General features: G+C 46.1%; 1 protein-coding gene across 9 annotated transcripts in view; it reads right to left on the minus strand.

Annotated features, from left to right (window-relative positions):
• APBB2 (amyloid beta precursor protein binding family B member 2) overlaps nucleotides 1-23,178 on the minus strand; it is a 556,523-nt gene that overhangs the window by 480,207 nt on the left and 53,138 nt on the right. The window contains exons 2-3 of one of the 9 annotated variants that reach the window (XM_075346983.1): nucleotides 18,983-19,040; nucleotides 17,830-17,979 (exon numbers count right to left, since the gene is read on the minus strand). The exons of 6 other annotated variants lie outside the window; for them this stretch is intronic. The gene's annotated coding sequence lies outside the window, so the exon portion shown is untranslated. Of the gene's footprint in view, nucleotides 1-17,710; nucleotides 17,771-17,829; nucleotides 17,980-18,982; nucleotides 19,041-23,178 lie in introns of those variants that run through there. 2 more of the 9 variants (XM_075346984.1, XM_075346985.1) reach the window with 2 other exon arrangements.

Consider the following 23,178-nt stretch of genomic DNA (forward strand, 5'->3'; position numbering starts at 1 on the left):
GCCGACTCTCAAAATCTCTCCCTTGGTCAGAATAGATGCGTGCTGGCAGCCCATAATGCACAAAGAATTTCTCCCACAAGGTTTTAGCCACAGTGGATGCCTTCTGATCTCTAGTGGTGTAAGCTTGAGCATATCTTGTGAAATGATCAGTGACCACTAGAACGTTGCTGACGTTTCCTTCATCAGGCTCAATGGAAAGGAAGTCGGTACACACTAAATCAAGGGGGCCATCACTGGTTATCTTGACAAGGGGGGCGGACCGAGAAGGTAAGGTTTTCCTTAGGATACACCGCTTACAAGATTTACAGTATTGTTCAATGTCAGCTTCCATCTTTGGCCAATAGAACCGATCTGCTATGAGGCTGGTGGTCTTTTCCACCCCAAGGTGTCCATGATCATCATGCAGTGCCCTTATGACCATCTCACGGAACTGAGCAGGAAGCACCAACTGGACACGAACTTCTCGATTTTGGCGTTTGACCTTGCGGTGCAGCAATCCATTTTTCACCACCAGAAAGTCTAACTGTCGGGTCAAGAGAACAGACTCTTGTGTCTTCAGAGCATTCCTCTCAGGCTTTTGGCCCCTTTTCACCCACCATCGAACAACTCCCACAGAAGGATCTTCCTGTTGAGCCTTTTCAATCTGGTTTTGAGTCAGTTGAGGCAGGGAGCCGACATCAACGTTGGTCAGTTGACAGAACAATAGTGGAAGAGCTTCCTCTGGAGCCCCTAAGAAGGTAGCACAGCCCCCTGATTGAGCAATCCTTCCTTGATGTCGATGACACATAGCTTTCACCTCTGGGGCTGGAACCTCAATCCAGGCTTCTTCTTCTTCATTCACCATCTGCCTGGGCAGGCGGGACAGAGCATCTGCATCGATGTTGGTGGCACCAGGTCGGTACTTCAGGCTGAAATCATATATAGCTAGCGCGGCGAGCCATCTATGGCCAGTAGCATCCAGCTTTGCTGTAGTCCTCACATAGGTCAGTGGATTGTTGTCAGTATGAACTTGGAAATGCACTCCATAGAGGTGGTCATGCAGCTTGTCCACCACAGCCCATTTCAAGGCCAAGAACTCCAGTTTATGTGCTGGGTAATTGTGCTCACTCGGAGACAATCCACGACTGATGTAGTAGACTGGCCGCAGGACGCCATAGTGCTCCTGGTATAAGACTGCTCCAAGTCCATCAAAAGAAGCATCCACATGAAGTACGTATGGCTTGTTGGGGTCTGCATAGGCCAGTACAGGTGCCTGGGTCAAGCAGGACTTGAGTTTCTCAAAGGCTTCATCACACTCTGATGTCCATCTCTCTCCGAAAGGCTCATTCACCTTGAAGTAGGTTTTTGTTGCAGGTTTCTTGGAGCGACCTGTCCCTCGAGGTGGGGGATACCCTTGAGTGAGGGCTGTCAATGGCTTTGCGATCTTGGAATATTGTGGCACAAATCTTCTCTAGTACCCGCTGAAACCTAGAAAAGATCTAAGCTCCCCCAATTTGGTGGGTTTGGGCCACTCCATCACAGCTTCTATTTTGCCTGGATCCGTGGAGATTCCTTCTTGGCTGACAATGTGTCCTACATACTTCACAGATTTCTGGCAGAACAGGCACTTGTCGAGGGATAGTTTTAACCCAGTTTCCTCTAGCCGGTCCAACACCTTAAATAACCTCAGGTTGTGCTCTTCCAAGGTGTGGCCAAATACAATCAGATCATCCAGGTAAACCAGGACCTCACGAAAGTTCATGTCTCCCATCACCTTGTCCATACATCTCTGGAAAGTAGCAGGGGCACCGGTCACTCTTTGCGGCATCCGTTGAAACTCATAGAAACCGATAGGGCAAATGAAAGCAGTCTTCTCCTGATCCTCCTTGCTCATGGGTATCTGGTAATATCCACTCCGAAGATCTAACACAGAAAACCACTGGCTTCCCTGCAGGCAATCTAAAGCTTCGTCAATCTTGGGCACAGTATACTGATCAGGCACAGTGCATTTGTTCAGGGTGCGATAATCCACACACATCCTAATAGCTCCATTCTTCTTCCGAGCGATCACTATCGGAGATGGGTACGGGCTGTTGGACTCTATTATGACTCCAGTGTCCAGTAAACCCCGTAAATGCTTTCGAACATCCTCCACATCAGCGGGAGCCAATCGTCGGGATCTTTCTCAAAATGGCTTCTCATCAGTCAGCCGGATGTGATGCTCCACTCCTCTTGCAAGGCCCAGGTCCCAATCACCCAATGAGAAGGTTCCGGCACGCTTCATCATACCATTTATCACTGACTGCTTTTCCTCCTTCTTCAGATCACTACCTTCAAAACACAGGTCAAAATGTTCAGGACGTAGTTCCTTCCTTTCCTCTTTCTTCTCATAAGCAGCCAAACAGACAGGATGGATTGTGAGGGCCTGCGAGTATCTATTACCTCCAATTTCGCGACACCACTGAGCAAGAGTACGGAATAGGTTGGCATTTGTCCCTACTATGGCAGGCACTGTTTCCCGGTCTTCATCAGTGTCTGGACAGACTAATGCAATGATGGGAACCTCTCTTTCCACCCCAGCTATAGTCTCTGGGAATCGTAGTGTGACAGCCACGTATCCTTTGTAGGGGTAACTGTTTTCACTCAAACCCCAGACTACAAGTCCAGATAGGGGTTGCAAGGGCACGTCTGACAAGTATTTTCTGTACCACTTCTCAAAAATGATGGACACTTGTGAACCACTATCCAGTAATACAGTGCATGGCTGCCCATTGATACAGGCCGGTACATGTGGTGCTGGTCCTACGAGACCTAAAGGAAATTGCTCTGACTGGACAGGGTTAGATGGAGCAGTAGAATATACCTCTGATTTTGAAGGGGGGCCAGTATAGGACTCTACTGGCCCCCTTTCCCGTTTCCTGTCTGCCCCTTCTTGTTAGGTGGGGGGTCCCGAGATCTCTTCAAATTCCACCTCTTCGGACACTGGCGAGCCATATGATGGGTGCTCCCACAGACAAAACATTCTTCTGGCTTTGTATCTTCTACCAGACTGTGGTCCTCACTTGCCACTTGCAAAGGCGGTCTTTGACTCTTGACAGCTGTCTCAACAATTTGCTTTAGCTGGTCAACCTTCAGAGCCTTGGCAGCTAGAAGTTGGGCAAGCTGTTCCCCTTGCCTCTCAATGACCTTCAAGAACTCTCCCTCTCGATGGCTGGATTCAAGATGTACAGGGGCAGCAGCCACTCGCTGGGTCACTTGTTCTCTGGCGGCCAGGAGAGCTTCCTCTTGTCTGACTTCTTTAAGCAACTGATGGAAAGAACGGGGAATCTGCCCTTTGTCGCAACACCTCAGTCGTTGAGCAATGGGATCGTGAGTCAGAGCTCCTCGGAGCACTTGTTCTAAACGACACTGAATCAACTTGTTCGGGCCTAAGTCCCCCCTTGGATACGACCCTATGCACCAATTTGTCCAATCGATAAAGATAATCTGACATCTTCTCACCAGAGTTTTGATAGGTGGTGCGGAGTTGATAAAGGAGATCAGTGGCATCCTCTGGGGATCCAAAAGCATCTTCAAGAGCAGTCATGTAATCTTTAGAAGTTGTCTCTGACTGACTTCTCCAAGCAGCCTGCACCACTTCCATTGCAGGCCCCTTCAGACTCTCCACAATTCTCTGCTTCTTCACTGCATCAGTACACTGCCATTCTTCCAGATATTGCAGAGTAACATCCCTCAACGTGTCATACCCTTCTTCACCAGCTGGGACAGGAGTGACACCCGAGAAGGTTCTCAGACGACGGTAGGCCCCTTCAGGTTGCAATTTTGTAAACTGGGTGACTAACTTCTCCATGGCTGCCACTACCACGTCAACCATCATGGTTGTTTCTTCAGATTTGTCCCGAGTAGGAGTGGAAGGTAGACATCGACTAGATCTCCTAGGCTGTGAACTTGCACCCGAAGATGATGTCCCTGCTTCGGACCTCACAGGCCAGGTGATCTTCCAATGTGGTCCATGTTTTAATGGCACAGCTATGACAGATGGAAAGTACCCTTTATCCAGTGTCCCCTCAGTAGTTATTAGAGCTGCTGATAATGGACTCCCTTCATCAGTCCTTCTGTCAACCACTCGGGGATGGACAAATCCATGAACTTAGTTCACAATCTTCAGTACTTCTTCATCCGGTACCTTGGAGAGTTCACCGCATACTGCAAAACTGTGTTCTTCAAGTATACTTCTTTCCCCACACCATGTGGACACCTGTGCTTCAGTTAAAGCCTCCATGTCAGCGATACCTGTCTTGATCGATCTCAGCAGTGCCTCCACTGTAACACCCCTTTAATTTGCCGCTGGGGCAGGGTGTTCGGTAGTTCTCACCTTGATATGACACAGTGCCTCCACCCGAATCTTGCTAGGAGCTCTAGTGGAATGCAGAAGGGTCTTTGTCTTCTGCTAGGGGTCGACTCGGGAAACCCCTACCCACGCTCCGTACACACTCACAATAACTGAGGTTAGAAATCTTAACAGGTTTATTTGCAGGAGGATGACAATGGTAATTGCAGGGAAAAAGCAAATAACAGTGAAACGACAGGTAGTGTTATGCAGTATTCTACAAAAATGCAGGAGGGGCTCTTTGTAATAGACCTGAAGGTTAGGGGTAATGCTTCCTCTTTAACCTACACCACACACTCTGCTGACTACTTACAATCTACCAACTAACAACTGCAGCCTCACAATTGACACAGTCCCAAATTGGGGCCCCAGTTGCCGCGGATGTCGGCGCGCTTGCAGTACGTTGGTGCACTTAAAGTAATGAAGGCAGTATTTCCCCAGGGCTGGTCCTATACAAACTCCCAGTTAGTGCAGTCAAAAGTCCTCTCTAGCAAGGCCTTGTAATTTGCTCCAGCACACTTCTCAAACTGTAGAACTACAATTCACAGCAATGTCCTACTCACTTCTGTTTGCAGCAGGTCTGTTCTCTCAGACTATTCCACACTGGGGCGTCTGGATTCAATGTCTGGGAGGGAGTTGGTACAGCAGGCAAAATCCTTCTTCGGTGTGGTAAACCTGGAAGGCCGCAGCTCCTACTAATGGTGCCTCCTGTCACTTTCTTAGACAGTCTCTCCTCACCCAGAGTTGCAGCTTCCCGCCTCCAAGATGACTCAGCTTCCTTCCACCCCTCCGTCCTGTTTCCTCCTCCCCCAGATTTGCAAGGCACTTTGGGAATTGTAGTATTCTCCAGTTCAACCAAAGAAGTAGCATCTGTAGAGGTGAATGTGGGTGGAACACTATAGATCGCTCCCAAAGCAGGTGTCACACTAGCATTAATTAATTATGGGATAAAAAGGGGATGTCACTATGGGATTGTTTTGGTTTTTTTAAGGAGAGGAGTAAGCAAATGGGTGTATAAGGGGACGTTCATCTTATAGGGTTTGACATTTTAGACACGACCCAGCTAGGAATCTCCCACTCACCCTCTTTCTTTGGTTATTTGGTGGCAGTTAGGTGGTATGGCGGGCTTCAATTTTGGCTCTGGAATGGACGCAATATTTTGTGAGGGGGAAGGGGTCGGCCGGGTGTGCTGGAGCCTGTAAGGCAAGCTGTGTTGGGGCTCCTGAGGCAGGCTGTGCTGGGGCCTGTGAGGCAGGCTGCGCTGTGGCTTGTGAGGCAGACTGTGCTGGGGCTTGTGCGGTGGGCTGTGCTGGGGCCGCTGCGGCGGGCTGTGCTGTTGTGGCAGGCAGCAAAGGCATGGGCATCCTGAAAATGTCGGTGGTGCTGGGTTCAAATAATGGCGCTGCCTCCAGTCCATTGATCTCCCAGCAGACTTAAGGAAAATAGTGCCCGGAAGTGACGTGATTGTAAGACGGATCCCATTTTTATTTTTACTTAATTTTTTTTCTCGAAATTTCGGGTGCATCTTATTAACCGAAAAATGCGCTATTTTTCCTTATTTTAGGATCTGATTTATAGGCTATCCATTTAGATTTTTTGCTTTTACCAGGACCTGGTAATAGCTAATTAATGTATATTTTTGCTTCTTTCAGGCCCTGCTTATAGCCTATATTACAGGACACAAACAGAAGAAACAATAGTAACTGCACAGAACACAGGTCTTCTATCCACAAAAATAATAACGAGAGCTGTGAATGGTGTATAAGCCGAACACAAGATAACAGAAACTCTATTTCCAGAAATAAAATATTATATTGAAAACATAACTGCAGCGGCACTGGCTACAGGAGAGATAATGTTATCACCGGATCTGCCAATATGATTGCACGCATTGCTAGCTAAACTCTTTCTATTACACCCTTGAGTTTCTGACTACATAAAGGGACAGTGGACACATTCAAGTTTAAGCTTAGCCATAATAACAACTAAGTTGAAACACCAGATGTGATGATGGCCATAAAATGTCTACAAGGAATCTTTCCCTAATACTATCATGGCTTACTCTACATTGCGCAGATTTAAAGCTCCTCATCACTCTGCGGTAACAGAATTCTCATACTTTTGTTTGCAATATTTCTTTTTGACAACTAAATAAATGCAAACCTGCAGCGTGCCCATATTCTCTATTTATCTGATTCTACACATAAATTATGATTTGTGAGATCACAAGTACTTGAGCTTGCAGCTGGTTTTTTGCATAGACTTTACTTTCTTGAACATATATAAAGGAATATGCATATCAGTGGTCATTAAAGGGATTTTGTCAAGGGTGTGTCACACTTGAGAGACAGTCCTGTGGTGTCTGGCTATAGAAGGTTGCAGTATTTGGCTTCACAAGCTACTCCCTGACTTTCCCTTTATCCCTGATAGCGGTTTATCCCTTTCTCTTTAGGACCCTGTGGATTTCCTCACCTTTTAGCTGTTAATGATCGGCACTTCCCGTATGTCTTTAAATACTCTCATTTCCCCTTTGCTGGTGATGGGCTTAGAAACCTGCACAGGCCCTGGATACAAGCAGTCAGCTTGTATCTATCTGAAGAAACTTTGTGGTTCGTTGCTGCATCTCTTCCTGAGTCTTTCTGGAGATAACTTATTCATGTGCTTTCCCCTTTGTGAGCTCCTTGTGTGTTCCTTAGAGCTTAGTGGGGTTGACTAAGCGCTGATCCCATCCATTGCCTACCTAGAGCCCAGTTTTAGGGTCAGTCAGGATCAGGTATCCTGCTCGGCATCTAGGTAAGGAACCTATCTAGGGTGGTCAGGAGAGCCAGGAGCCAGAGGAAGATTTGGTCAGGGGTCACAATTTCCCGTTTCCCTTCCCTGTTGCCGTACGCATGGTACTTCCCAATACCTAGCGTGACAGATATTCTTCTATAAACAATCTCTTTTGAACCCATTTAAGAAACATTACGTTTTGCTACAGAGAACTGAAAGCCGTCCTTTTCGAAAAGGATTGTCCAAACTGGCAGGTCCATTAAATGGATGCATGTAGTACAATGGTGCAATAACTTGCTCTTTTCTACAGATGAAACCAGCCAGCTGTTTAGCCTCTTAAGCTGGTGTCACACATAACGACGACGACAACGACGTCGCTGCTACGTCACCATTTTCTGTGACGTTGCAGCGACGTCCCGTCGCTGTCGCTGTGTGTGACATCCAGCAACGACCTGGCCCCTGCTGTGAGGTCGCCGGTCGTTGCTGAATGTCCAGCTTCATTTTTTGGTCGTCACTCTCCCGCTGTGACACACACATCGCTGTGTGTGACAGCGAGAGAGCGACGAAATGAAGCGATCAGGAGCCGGCACTGGCAGCTGCGGTAAGCTGTAACCAGCGTAAACATCGGGTAACCAAGGGAAGACCTTTCCCTGGTTACCCGATGTTTACGCTGGTTACCAGCCTCCGCTCTTGCTGCCAGCGCCGGCTCCTGCACTGTGATATGTGGCTGCAGTATGCATCGGGTAATTAACCCGATGTATACTGTAGCAAGGAGAGCAAGGAGCCAGCGCTAAGCAGTGCGCGCGGCTCCCTGCTCTCTGCACTGTGACATGTAGCTGCAGCACACATCGGGTTAATTAACCCGATGTGTGCTGCAGGAGAGCAAGGAGCCAGCGCTAAGCGCGGCTCCCTGCTCTCTGAACATGTAGCACAGCGACCTTATGATCGCTGCTTCTGCTGTGTTTGACAGCTAAGCAGCGATCATAACAGCGACTTACAAGGTCGCTGTTACGTCACCGAAAATGGTGACGTAACAGCGACGTCGTTGTCGCTGTCGTTTAGTGTGACACCAGCTTTACACAAACAGATGGGTGCAAAATAAAAAAAAAGAGGCTGAAGCTAATGTAGGCTCATAATCAACTTGTTCCAGAAAATAAAGTTACACACACACTTCACGGACAGATGTACCAAACTTAGCAATGTAATGGGGCTACATTTGTTATTTGGCAACTTATGATGGGTTAGTAATATACAGTTATATCATAAATCGTCTGTACTAGAGCATTACATTTTAAGTTTTGATTAGCTATAAACAGTGACCTCCCCAAGCAGATCAGTATTTCTACCAGGACTGGAGGTATAAGCCCACCATTTACGTATAGGAATATTCTGTTAGCATACAAACAATAAATTCTGGATATAATTAAAAAAAATACTAATATTTCTTATCTCAGATGAGACGGTTTTTCTACTTACAGAATGTATTTCATAAAGCATGATCCAAAAGAAGATATGACATTTGCAGTTTATGCTACATATTTTTCTCTATAACATGTGGATGCGGAGTTGATTTTCTGTCCAAAAAAATCCACTCTATATACGACTTGTGTGAACAAACCTTAAAAAGGAATGTTCCCATATTGCGTATTTTTCGGCACCAAAAACCAGAGTGGTGGAAGGAAAAATGCTACTTTTAATACACACATTTTGAGGGTAAAGAGAGAAAGAAATGCTGGAAAAAAAGGAATCAACCAAAAAAATACAATATTTTAATTCCAATGCAATGCTTCTAATATACTCCTTCCGCCTCTCGCACATTGAGTGTGGTGGTGTTTGGCCACACTGAGTGTGGGGAACCCTTGGGCATCCGCGATGAGACAGGGTTATCAGAATGCATCACTTCCGGGTTACGATCCCCGTCTTAAGCCTGCTTTACACCTTATGATCCAGCATACGATATCGTATGCGATCGTAACCGCCCCCATCGTATGTGTTGCACGTTCAATTTGTTGAATGTGCCGCACATATGAGTAACCCCCCGTCACACATACTTACCTGACCATATGACCTCGATGTGTGCGACGAACCTCCACTTCCTGGAGTGGGACAGACGTTCGGCATCACAGCGACGTCACGCGGCAACCGGCCAATAGAAGCGGAGGGGCGGAGCTGAGCGGGACGTAAACATCCCGCCCACCTCCTTCCTTCCGCATTACCGGCCGGGAGCCGTAGGGCGCAGGTAAGATCTGTTCATCGTTCCCAGGGTGTCACACACTGCGATGTGCGCTACCCCGGGTACTATGAACAATCTGACGTTCAATTCATGAGAAATGAACGATGTGCGTGCGATGAACGTTTTACCGTTCAATCCCAATCGCACGTAGCTGTCACACACTGCAATGTACCTTACGATGCCAGATGTGCGTCACTTACGACGTGACCCCGCCGACACATTGTAAGATACATTGCAGCGTGTAAAGCGGGCTTAATATATGCATCTCCTGTGTTTTATGTGTGCTGTTTCTATTTGTCTTAGTTAAAACTGTTATTTAATGTTTTTCATGCCTGTCTCTGCTGCCATCTACTGGTCAGACTTTTCAGCTCCTCTGTTTCTTTTGCCCAGCCCATGGGAGTGTCTGATGACCCTCTTGCATCACTTCCTGGGATGTTCATTCCAGCCAGAGCTTTTGTGAGAGCAAGATCCCTTATAGGAGCTACTAGAAGCAAAGTCTTCTGACCACGTAGTAGCTACAGAGGCAAGCATCACTGGAAGATTTCAATGCCAGGTACTTGGATTACTGCACTCTGCATGTCCTGACCTTTGGAGAAAATAAACCACCATTGTTTCATCTCAGCATGTGCATGTGTCACTCTGGAGTGCTCTGGTCCTGTCTGCCCCACCTATAGGAAAAACGAAGGTAAGACTCTCACAACCTCTCACACCTACGCACCTTCCATCGCCTTTAAGTGGGGACAGAACAGTCAGAAGACTGCTTAACAGCTCAATACCCCGGCTACAGATCCCTGAGAACCCTGTAACTTCCCATGTAATCTGCCTAGCAACAAGCCTTGTGCACTAGTCTGCCTGCACAGTGCATGCCTGGACAAGCCTAAGGGGAAGCTCTCCCATCTGCCACGTCCTGTGTCACCTCTGCTTGCATTGTAAAGGGACAGTTTATGCACCTGCTGTTTCTCTCCTGCTATACTCCTTCTATAGACTTGCAGTACATTATACCCCATTACTGCACATCGCTGCACTGCGAACCCCAAGTTTTACTAAAGACACCTTGGGAATCTCATCAGGGAGTCCTTGCAGAGCTGCACAACGATTTTTGGACCCCTATTCAAAAGTCAAGTTTCTTAAAGAGACAGTACACCTTAAATCAAAATGGCTGAAAAAGACCTTGGACAGTTCCCCACTGCTGAAACAGAGCAAATACAATCTGATACTGTCCATTATGAAGCCCAGGAGGCAGAGCCCACGCTTTCAGCAGACCAAGTTGTCCGACCGAAGCGCTCTTCCAAACCCACGATAAAGGCCGCTGAAAACTATCACACTATGAAAGATGAGCTATGTGAACACCTGGAAGAACAGTGGGAACGAGTCACCTATTACATGTCAAGACTTGAATCCTCATCAGGTGATGCCGCATGCTTACAAGCCGCTCTGGAACGGCTGAACACAGCTTATGAAAGATACAAGAGACTGTCAACAAGGTACATTACCTTTCTAAAAGACTCTAAAATTGATGAAGCGCTTTCAGACCTGAGCAAGGCAGAAGAGGTGGACAAGGAAAGAGATGCCAAGGTGCAAGATGCCATAGACAAGGCCGAACACCATCTCTCTCACCAGCAAGAAACCAGATCACACCGATCAACCTCATCTAGACGTTCCTCTCGGTCATCCGGGTTATCATCCTCAAGAAGCTCAGCCCTGAGTGACAGGATACTAGAGGCCCGCATAAGAGCAGAGGAATCCAAGGTGAGATGTTCCTTCACAGAAAGAGAAGTAGAGGAAGAAGCCAAAAAGGCAGAAGCAGAAGCCCTTGCAAGAGCAGAAGCCGCTAAAGCAGAAGCCAAAAGGGCAGAAGCAGAAGCCAAAAGGGCAGAAGCGGAGGCTCAGATAAAGATTCTTCGGTCACAGATGGAAGAGGAAGTTGCGCTAGCTAAAGTGAGACTACTTGAGCAAGCATTGATCCAAGGTCCTGACCCAGCTCACTTGCCACCACTGGAAGCAGACAATCCAGTTGATCGCACAAGAGACTATGTACTGAATCAGTTACCTGTAGCAACCCCGGTTTGCAGTACCGTCCAAGCCGACAACACCGAAACCTCCAACTTACCTCTACCAGTGCCAGTGCCACCTAAAGCACCCGAGCAAATTAATAACAGTCACCAAGAGGTGCCCTCTCAAACACAGCCACCACAGCAAGATGGCAACCAAGTGTTTCCTGACCCACTTCCACAGCTCAAGCAGCGGTCATCAGAATCTACAGAGGCTAAACCACAGCTCAACCCTGCAGCAACGTCATTTTACCCGGGAACATCTCATCCATTCATGCCAGGCAGCCCATACGCCCCAGGGGTATCACGAGTCGTCGTGGCAACAAGTGGTGAGAAATCAGATATGTCTGAGTTTGCCAGGTTCATGGTGAGCAGAGAGCTAATCAACACTAGTCTCACAAAATTCGATGATCGTGCAGAGAGCTACAGGGCCTGGAAAGAAACTTTCAAGGCAGCCATCGCCAATCTCAACTTCACTGCGGAACAGGAGCTCGACCTCCTGATCAAGTGGTTGGGCCCAGGCTCTACAAACCGTATCAAGAGCCTCAGAACCGTCTATGTGGGACAAGCAGAAGCAGGTCTCGCTGCTGCATGGCAGAGACTGGAACGCACCTTTGGCAGCGCAGAAGCAATAGAGAAAGCCCTATTCAAGAGGCTGCAGGACATCCCAAAGATCAACCTTAAAGAAGTCCACAAGCTTCAAGACCTAAGTGATCTGCTCATGGAGCTGGAGCTCGCCAAAAGAGACCCTCGTCTGTCTGGGCTGTGCTACCTGGATACAGCCCATGGAGTGAACCCAATCATGGTGAAGCTGCCATACAGTCTGCAGGAGAAATGGGCAACGTCAGTCTGAAGGTACAAAAGAATGAATGACGTCACCTTTCCCCCATTTATTCAGTTCTGCAAGTTCATTGACGAGCAGGCCCAGATGAGGAACGACCCCAGCCTCGACTTCCTAGAGTGCAACACTTCGGCAGCTGCAACATCATCATCATCAAGGTATGAAGGTGCTATACACAAACGCAGAGACATTAAGAACACTGTGAGTGTCAGGAAGACTGAGCTACCATCACCTGCAGCACGCACAGATAAACAGAACACCATCTCATCACGAGATAAGTCTTTCAATCAAGAATGTCCCATCCATAAAAAACCGCATTCACTGAACAAGTGCAGAGGGTTTAGATCTAAAACCCTACAGGAGCGCAAGAAAGTCCTCACAGAGCTTGGGATCTGTTTCAAATGCTGCGCATCACTTGAGCACATGGCCAAGGACTGTAAATCCATTGTCAAGTGTGAGGAGTGTCATAGTGAAAAACACGTTTCAGCCATGCACCCAACCCAGCTAGCTAGAGACACACCGGCTGCAGTCACCACCACTCCCACTCCAAGTCATGGCGGGGAGCCCAAGAATCAGACTGACACCACCACAGCCGTCTCCTGCTCATGCTCAGAGGTATGTGGAGAGGGCCAAACACAGAAATGTTGTGCCCGAATATGCCTCATCAAGGTTTATCCCGAGGGACATCCAGAAAAGGCAATGAAGGTGTATGCCATCATAGACGACCAAAGCAACCGGTCCCTAGCAGGAACCAAATTCTTTGAAGCCTTCGGAATTAATGGACCATCAGAACCCTACACCTTGAACACCTGCTCAGGTCGCATTGAGACTAGCGGCAGAAGAGCCCAGGGATTCATTGCTTCTCCTATCAATGGGAAGACTGAAATACCTCTACCAACGCTCGTTGAATGTGACCAAATACCCAGCCACAGGAATGAAATTCCTACCCCAGAAGCTGCATTTCATCAACCACACCTAAGACACCTCGCTAGTGTTATCCCACCTCTGGACAATAACGCAGAGATTCTACTCCTGCTCGGCAGAGACAATCTAAGGGTACACAAGGTGCGACAACAGTGTAATGGGCCTGACTATGCACCATACGCCCAGAGACTGGACTTGGGATGGGTAGTCATAGGAAATGTGTGCGTTGATCGATCAGAAATTGATTCCTTCAAGACTTATGTGCATGGAGATGGGCGCACAGCCTGCTTAAAGCCATGTCCTCATTCACTATGAAGTGAAAGAGAAGTCTCCAGACACAATACAGCTACCTGACATCGCTTCTTCTCTGCATATCGACAACTTGGGAAGATCAGTCTTTCACACAACCAAGGACGACGATAAAGTAGCCTTGTCACTAGAGGACAGAGAATTCATCGGAATAATGGACTGTGAGTTTTCTAAAGACAAAACCAACCATTGGGTCTCTCCATTACCCTTCCGATCTACCAGGGTAAGACTCCCAAACAACCGAGCTCAAGCTCAGACCAGATTTAACTCTCTTCAGCGTTCCATGAACAGCAAGCCTGAAATGAGACAACATAGCGTCGCCTTTATGGAGAAGGAAGTCCGCAACAACCTAGCAGAACCTGTACCAGCTGAACTGAATCCAGCAGATCACGCAACTAGACCTATGTCTATAAGTTCTTTTGCTAACTCTTCTTGGCTTACGGGTCCAGAGTTCCTGCTGAGACAGTCAGAAGAAGGTGTCCAGGAAGCCTTCAGCATCCTAGATCCAGACAACGATCCAGATGTCCGAGCTGAAGTCAATACCCTGGCCACCAGTGCAGAAAAAACTTCCAACTTCGGTTGCCAACGTTTTGAACGTTTCTCCAGCTGGATGAGGCTCGTCAGGACTGTCGCTAGGTTAGTGCATATCGCCAGATGCTGTCGTACTGACCTTAAAACCAAAGACTGTCATCGCTGGCATGTCTGCCACAAAGCCCTTTCTGCTGAGGACATCTCCCATAGCGAGTCCCTCATAATACGCCACCTCCAACAGAGTGAATTCGCCATAGAATGGAAGTGTTCACACAACAAACAGCAGATTCCATTAAGAAGTCCTCTCGCCAATTTAAACCCAGTCATCGACAGCTTCGGCTTACTGAGAGTTGGTGGTCGTTTAAATCAGGCTCATCTTGGAGTTGCAGAACAAAATCCTCTCATCATTCCCAACAAACACCATGTTACAGTCTTGCTGATCCGACACCACCATGAAAAGACTGAACACCAAGGCAGGCAAATTACAGAAGGTGCTTTACGGTCTGCAGGCCTCTGGATTATTGGAATGAAGAGACGTGTAGCACAAATACTACACGATTGTGTGCACTGTCGTAAAGCGAGAGGAAAACAACTGTACCAGCAAATGGCTGACTTGCCTACAGACAGACTTTCCACAGAGCCACCTTTCACCTACGTGGGCCTAGACGTTTTCGGACCATGGATGGTGTCCACACGCAGAACTCGCGGAGGCCAAGCAAACAGCAAGCGGTGGGCTGTGTTATTCACCTGCATGAGTGTTCGAGCCGTTCACATTGAGGTGTTAGAGTCCATGGATACCTCCAGCCTAATCAACGCCTTGAGAAGGTTCCTTGCCATCAGAGGACCAGTGAAACAGCTGAGGTCTGACCGTGGAAGCAACTTCGTCGGTGCATGTAGAGAACTGAACATCGACACCAAACCTTTCCAAGATCAGCTGGCAGAGAAAGGTTGCACCTGGATCTTCAATCCCCCTCACAGTTCTCACATGGGAGGCTCCTGGGAGAGGATGATCGGGATTTCACGCAACATGTTGAACTCCATGCTAATGGACGTCAATTCCTCAAGACTCACACATGAGACTCTAGTCTCTCTTTTAGCTGAAGTCTCAGCCATTATCAATTCAAGACCCCTTGTGCCGGTGACCATGGATCCAGAAACACCAACCATATTAACTCCTACTATTCTCATTACCCAAAAAACTGACAACGTGGTAATGCCCAGTGGAGAGTTCACCCACGCAAACACTTATCAAAAACACTGGAAACGGGTTCAATACTTGGCTGACTACTTCTGGAACCGATGGAGGAAGGAATACCTCACCATTCTTCAAGGAAGAAAGAAGTGGCGACATCCCAAGCCAAACCTCAAGGAAGGAGACCTAGTCCTCATGAAAGATCAGACCACAGAAAGGACTGACTGGCCTATGGGACTAATTACTAGGATACTGCCTAGTCAGGACGGCAATGTTCGGAAGGTGGAGCTAAAGGTCATCAGGAAAGGTGAGACGAAGACCTTTGCAAGGCCAATCCACGAACTTGTTCTGCTTTTGCCCATAGAGAGCGACCCTACAGGATGAACGCTACCGGACCTGAACTTTGAGCCATCCTTCTTGTTTTGGACTCAATTGAGCTTGTTTTTGCATTTAACATGCCTTTCCTTTGAGGTTGTATTATGGACTCAATAGTGAAATCCCCAAAGTGAATTTCAGACGGGGAGTGTGCTGTTTCTATTTGTCTTAGTTAAAACTGTTATTTAATGTTTTTCATGCCTGTCTCTGCTGCCATCTACTGGTCAGACTTTTCAGCTCCTCTGTTTCTTTTGCCCAGCCCATGGGAGTGTCTGATGACCCTCTTGCATCACTTCCTGGGATGTTCATTCCAGCCAGAGCTTTTGTGAGAGCAAGATCCCTTATAGGAGCTACTAGAAGCAAAGTCTTCTGACCACGTAGTAGCTTCAGAGGCAAGCATCACTGGAAGATTTCAATGCCAGGTACTTGGATTACTGCACTCTGCATGTCCTAACCTTTGGAGAAAATAAACCACCATTGTTTCATCTCAGCATGTGCATGTGTCACTCTGGAGTGCTCAAGGTCCTGTCTGCCCCACCTATAGGAAAAACGAAGGTAAGACTCTCACAACCTCTCACAACTACGCGCCTTCCATCGCCTTTAAGTGGGGACAGAACATTATGGATCGGGCACAATGGCAATGGCTAGGGCAATTAGTATTGTCAGCTGATGAGTAATCACACTGCTACCATTAGATATATAAATATAGCTCACTTAAGCAATAGTGACCTTGCTCATTACTACTGAGCCCTTGAGAAAGTCACATCCGGTGGCGATACGCGTGGGCAACATCCCACTCCCACAGGCTCCCGGGTCTGCTACTACTCATCTTGGCCTTTGGTCCTTGGTAGTATACAGGTTTTGCTGTCTGTCTGATACTTGAGGTGGTCACACCACCTGGTGCTATACTTCTCTTTCAGGCACTTTAACATTTTATCATTTACTCTGGTTTCTGGCAGTATCATTATTAGACATCTGTTTTATTGTAAAAGGTAATTAATCAACCTGTATACCATGGTACCATACTTTTGACTTTTTCATAGGGTGTGAGGGTGGTGTCAGAATCTGTGCTGTTATTATATTAAGCCCTTGTATACTGTTTGATACACAATTATGCTCTCTATCTATATATATCTATATATATTTTTTTTTTGGACTGTGTTTACATTTACACTGTGGGCTCAGTTTATATTCTCCTAGGGATACGGTGTCAGTACCTCATTATGGGTACATTTCTGGGATGTTTTGGATAGTCATTTTTTTTTACTTTGTAACTGGTTTTAATTGTCACTTTTTTTGGTGTTTTTTGGTGTTTTTGCGAGGTGTAATTATAGTATTGTATTTTTTGGTTGATCCCTTTTTGTCCAGTATTTCTCTCTCTTTTTACCCTCATATCCAATAGGGGAAAGGTGCCCTCTTAAACATTTTATCGTCTAATACACACATTTTGTTACATTTTTATGTACCCATTTGTGGTGTTTGTATTTGCATTTTTCACACATTAATTTTAATGGGTGAAAGCCACTGCAAAACCGCAGAAAGAGTTGACATGCTGCGTCTTGGCAAAAATGTAGCAGAGCTCAAAATACGTGTTGAAAAAAACCCACGCTAATTACACTCTGTAAAATTTTTACGCAGCAAAGACACCACATGTAAACAAATCATAAGGCTCATGGAGACTACAAAACTGTATACAGAGGCCAGTACAGAGACACATAAGAGTCCCCAAGGTCCCACACTACAGAACTGTATGGCACTTTATTTTGGCAATATTTGCCTCTAGTAACAGCAAGGAAGTCAGCACGGTGGCTCAGTGGTTAGCACTGCAGTCTTGCAGCGCTGGGGTCCTGGGTTCAAGTCCCACCAAGGACACCATCTGCAAGGAGTTTGTATGTTCTCCCCGTGTTTGCGTGGGTTTCCTCCAGGTACTCTGGTTTCCTCCCACGCTCCAAAGACATACAGATAAGGACTCTAGATTGTGAGCCCCAATGGGGACAGTGTTGCCAATGTATGTAAAGCGCTGTGGAATTAATAGCGCTATATAAATGAATAAAATTATTATTATTTATTATTTCTGTCATACTCTATATAAACAGTATGACCCTATACGTACTTTGCTATGCGTTCCACATTACAGTTCCCTGCAACTTGTCTGCAAGCTGTATTATGGCCATATGCATAAAGTCTGAAATGGTCAGATTCCTTTGAAAGTGATGGAGCTATGAAACACACCCAAAGGTAAATAGTTACGAGATGGAAAATCTGTAGATCCGCATCACTTTTCCAACATTACTCGCTGAACATTCAGATCTGTTCAATGGGCAGGAGATGAGAAAGCAGAGAAAGCTGCTACAAGACTCCTCTGCCAGCAGCTTATCGTCCCTGAAAACAAAAGAACCAGGGGTTGAAGTTTCAACTATCCAATATTTCACCCTCCCAAAATCATCTTTTAGGACAGAGTTGGAATGCTGCCGCTCTAATCAGACGGCCAACTGGCCCTATTGAATTGGTAGTTTCAGCCAACTGTGGGTCTTTAGGAAGGGTCATCTATATTTCGCTTGGTGGTACCCCCACCAATAACCCAACTGAAGGGGATGGAGCAGTGAAACAAAAGTAGTAGAGGGACTTTCTCTGAATATTTGCCTTATTAAAGGGGTTCTCCACTACTTTTACATTGATGGCCTAATCTTAGGATTGGTCATCAATCTCTGCTTGGCCGGGGTCCGACACCTGATCAGCTGTTGTCAGTCCCGGCGGGGGCATTACAATGTTCTGGAATGGCCATCCCAGTCCCCAGACCTGAATATCATTGAAAATCTGTGGGATGATTTGAAGCGTGCTGTCCATGCTCGACCATCAAACTTAACTGGAATTGTTTTGTAAACAGGAATGGTCAAATATACCTTCATCCAGGATCCAGGAACTCATTAAAAGCTACAGGAAGGGACTAGAGGCTGTTATTTTTGCAAAAGGAGGATCTACAAAATATTAATGTCGCTTTTATGTTGAGATGCCCATACTTTTGCACCGGTCAAATTTTGTTTAAATGCGGATTGCACATTTTCTGTTAGTACAATAAACCTCATTTCAATCCAGAAATATTACTCAGTCCATCAGTTATTAGATATATGAAACTGAAATAGCTGTTGCAAAAACCCAAATTGTTATAAAGAAAAAAGGTTAACATTAATAGGGGTGCCCAAACTTTTTCATATGACTGTACAAGACAAATGAAAAGCAGATGTCCAATTTTGCAGTGAGAAAGTCTACAAAAGTCAAAGAATGCGTAAAGCCGCTGCGAGAAAGCGAACCGCAGAAAATTAAAAAAAGACCCATCCGAGATTTTCTCAGCATGAGGCATTACTGCAGTAGTTCCATTACTCACCAGGTCTGAATGCAAAGTCTGATTTACCACAAGACCTCCAGCTGAAAGATGCCAGCCCCTACAATAAAATATGAGACGTTTCGTTGTGTACAGCTTGGCACACCCCACTAGACCCAGTCTGCAGAGAAGAACTGAAATTAGCCTTTGTTTTACCACACTCGCTCCCAGCTGAAGCTGAGTGACAATATTAATGCCGTGCCGTCAATCACTTCAGTCTGTCGATTAAGCATCAGATTCCCGCTTATTGAGCTGTGTGCTTGTTGTGCTTTGACGTGACAAATTCCATGCCACCTCAGACAAGGAGATGTATTTAACACTTAGGATAATGGAGGAATGCCATGTCAAGGTAGGGTATCAAGTGCTGCCATTTCATATCCTGCCAGCTGGACAAGATAACTGGTAACACTGGACTACTTGATCCTGTTATGGTAGACTACTTGGAAATGTCATAACTTTCTAAAAGCAATGCACTTTGTATTCCATAAAGGCTGCTGAAAACTAAAGGCCCCATAAACATTAGATAGGTGTTGGCCAAACGATCGTTGGCTTTCAGTTACCTCACCCAACTCCCCCCACACAGGAACATTCAACTCCACCGCACTCCTGAGTTCTCTATGAGGGAGATACTATCAGATTTCTCCGGCAGTGACTTATCTCACAGAGAACAAAAGGTTCGACCCTTGAAAATCCAAAAGGCCAAATCCTTCTCTCCTCGACATCATCTGTATGGGAAAAATTGCAAGGCCGTCATACACATTAGACTTTTCACTGATCCTGTTAACATAGGTGGGAAGAGGTCAAACCCTGGTATGGACCTTCTCTGCTACTCCAGATTTTTGGAGCAACACCCAATTTGCACAGCTGAAGGATCAGAACAGCATAAATAGACATCCCTAAGTCTTCAGTATGATGGCTGGTTGGGCTAGAAGACTGAAGAAGGTTTTGTTGGAATTTCATTCCTTAATGGACTGGCACGTCGAGGACCTATGCTATGCTGTATGATAAACTGAACTTTTGCTTTGCATACCTTTCTGAAGACACACTGTCTTTTTTCTACCGGTTAACAGTATGAACAAAACACTGAGTTTTGGACTGAAAACCTGCGTGTTCCTCTTTACTGTGTCCTTGCCATTTCCTACCACCACTGATTCCCTACATTTGGTGGCTTAAAGCAGGCAAACACAGTGAGGCCAATGTATTTTTTTTTTGAGGGCTTCTGGCTGAATGCCAATATATGTCCTGGGTAAAAGGACTGTCGTAAACCCAGACGAAGAAATCTGCGGAGATGGAAGCTGCGTTGAAAGAGCTTTTGGAGGTCGCCAGGCAGCCACATATATTTAACCAGCAACAGTAGGAGACCAACCAGCTGCTAGGGCAGCACATGATGGTGCTACAGATGGTAGGAACTCCTCAAGTGGTTCACTATGCCTGGAAAGCAGTCTGTTTGGACATTTCCAAAATGGAACTATTGGATGATGTTGAGACCTACCTGTTCATGTTTGAGAGAGTGGCAGAGAGGGAAAGTTCACCCCAGGATCAATGGGCAGAGGTCATTGCTCCGTTTCTAATGTCAGGATGGGGTCCTATTTACTTACCAGAAGAGCAAGCGGCAGACTACGCAATTGTCAAGGGTGAGGTTCTTGAATGGGTTCAACAAGTGCATGAGTGGAAATTTAACCCTTCCAAGCCGGTGAGGTCCCTGTATTATCACTAAAGGCTGCTCTACACGCTGCGACATCGCTCAAGCGATCTCGTTGGGGTCACGGAATTTGTGACGCACATCCGGTCGCTTTAGCGATGCCGTTGCATGTAACACTTTTGAGCAATTTTGCATCGTTGCAAAAAATTGCAAAATCGCTCATCGGGGACATGGGGGTCCATTCTCAAATATTGTTGCTGCAGCAGTAACGAAGTTGTTCCTCGTTCCTACGGCAGCACACATCGGTACGTGTGACACCGCAGGAACGAGGGACCTCTCCTTACCTGCCTCCCGCCCGCAATGCGGAAGGAAGGAGGTGGGCGGGATGTTCGTCCTGCTCATCTTCGCCCCTCTGCTTCTATTGAGAGGTGGTTCAGTGACGCAGCTGTGACGTCGCTGTGACGCTGAACGAACCGCCCCCTTAGAAAGGAGGCGTTTCGCCGGTCACAGCGACGTCGCAGGGCAGGTAAGTAGTGTGACGGGTCTGGGCTATGTTGTGCGCCACGGGCAGCGATTTGCCCATGTCACACAACCGATGGGGGCGGGTACCCACGCTAGCGATATCGGTCACGATATCACAGCGTGTAAAGCGGCCTTTAGTGTGCCTAATACAGAAGTGGCTACAGCCCAAGGTACTGTGTCCACCCCTGCTATGGTGGACTGCATAGTGGCTGATAAATGCTGAAGCGCCTTACCTCATTCCTTCCAGCGCTTAGGTATCCATGGCTACAGCCACTCATTTAGTGACAGTTTATTGCTTGTGGATGTAACCATGGATACCTAAGCTGCAATACCCTGTACATGAGGTAATAGACATGGCTATATAAGGAGAACTATACTACATTTCTAATTGGAGGCATTTGCAAATATTATTATGTCTATTACTTAGTGGGATAAGATCTTGAAGATGGGAATATCCCTTTAAGCATTTAATCCACTCCCTTCCACTGTTTCACAAATTTAGTTGTAGCTCCTCTTTTTATATAGACCTGTTTTTCCATTAGAATATTGCTGTTAAGACATCCTACCTCTTCTATTAAAGGAGCATTATTTGCCAACCAATGCCTAGCTATAGTCTTTCTAATTTGATATAAAATTTTGGCTATTGCCAATTACACAGGAGACAAAGCTTTAATCTCCCCCATACCCTAGCACACACATCTTGGGAACTAGTGAAGTACGGATATTAAAAACCTCTCAGATCAGCTCGCGAACATCTTCCCATAGTCCAGCTAGATGAGTATAGGACCAAAACAGCCCTTTCCTCCTTACACCGTGCACCCCGATCATCTACCCTAATGCCCATTCTATATAGTATTCTTGGCGTTCTATAGGTTCTGTGTATAAGAAATATTTGAGATCTTCTTTGGGTCGTATTTATAGATACTTTCCCTAGTGACTCCAGGATATCCTCCCACTCCTCTGGAGTGGTTAATTCCACACCCCTCTCCCGTTTTGATTTAAATTGTAGCCATAGGGTCTCCCAAGATATTTAATAGCAACGAATTGTACATCAGAGAGATAAGGTTTCTAGTGCTCTTTGCAATCATTATTAGTCTAGTATCCCATTAAGTGAATTGGTCAAATCTGAGATAGATTCCTGAGCCTTCACAGCATGCTGCAATTATAAATTTCAAGAAAATTCAGTGTTACCCAAATTTGCTTTAAATGTTCAAATGAGCAAAAGTGTCCTTCCATGTATAGTTGATGTAAATATTTCAGTTCATTGATTTTCCATGTTCAAAAACCCTCAAAACTTTGCAATTCCCTAAAATAAGGGTTATTCCAAATAGGGGTATATTTTGAGTATTCTCCCATTCCCAACGACTTTTTGGAGGACCACCAGATTTTATGAATAAAGTTAACTTTGGGAGACTCCTAGAGCCACCCTTGAGCCTATTCGTCTTGGGCTATCTACCAGATTTTCACCTTCCCCCAAAAATGTTAGTACTAAAACCTCCACCCCCTTCTGTTCCATCCATCGCCTATCCTCTAAAATATTGAAACTAAGAGGCTAGGCTGTAACCCCAGGTGTGTGGTTAAGCTAATTAATCCCCCCCAACTTTTTAGGAAGCTGTAGCTTTTCCAGCTTTATCCTAGGTATTCCTCACTTCCAGACCAAGTCTGTAAATATACTGTGAATCTTCCTAAACCCATATTTAGGAATCCAAACAGGTGAATTATGTAATAGATATAAAATGCTAGGCATAAGGCACATTTTAACCAAATTTGTCCTCTCAACGCAGATATTAGCAATTTTCCCTAAGACTATGTGTCCACGGGAGAATGTAGCTGCGGATTTTTCTGCATCAAAATCCGCAGCTTTCCCGCAAAATCCGCGCATTTTCCGCAGCGTGGACACATAGCCTTTAGAGCACACTTTATGTCTGGATCTAGTTATTGGTGGACAAATATAGTCTGTCTTCTCTTTTGTAAAATAAATTCTCAGATTTTTGAACTGTGAGACTATTGGAATATTTAAGAATCTGTCTGTCTC

This window comes from Anomaloglossus baeobatrachus, chromosome 1 (genome assembly GCF_048569485.1).
Source record: "Anomaloglossus baeobatrachus isolate aAnoBae1 chromosome 1, aAnoBae1.hap1, whole genome shotgun sequence".
Taxonomy (NCBI): domain Eukaryota; kingdom Metazoa; phylum Chordata; class Amphibia; order Anura; family Aromobatidae; genus Anomaloglossus; species Anomaloglossus baeobatrachus.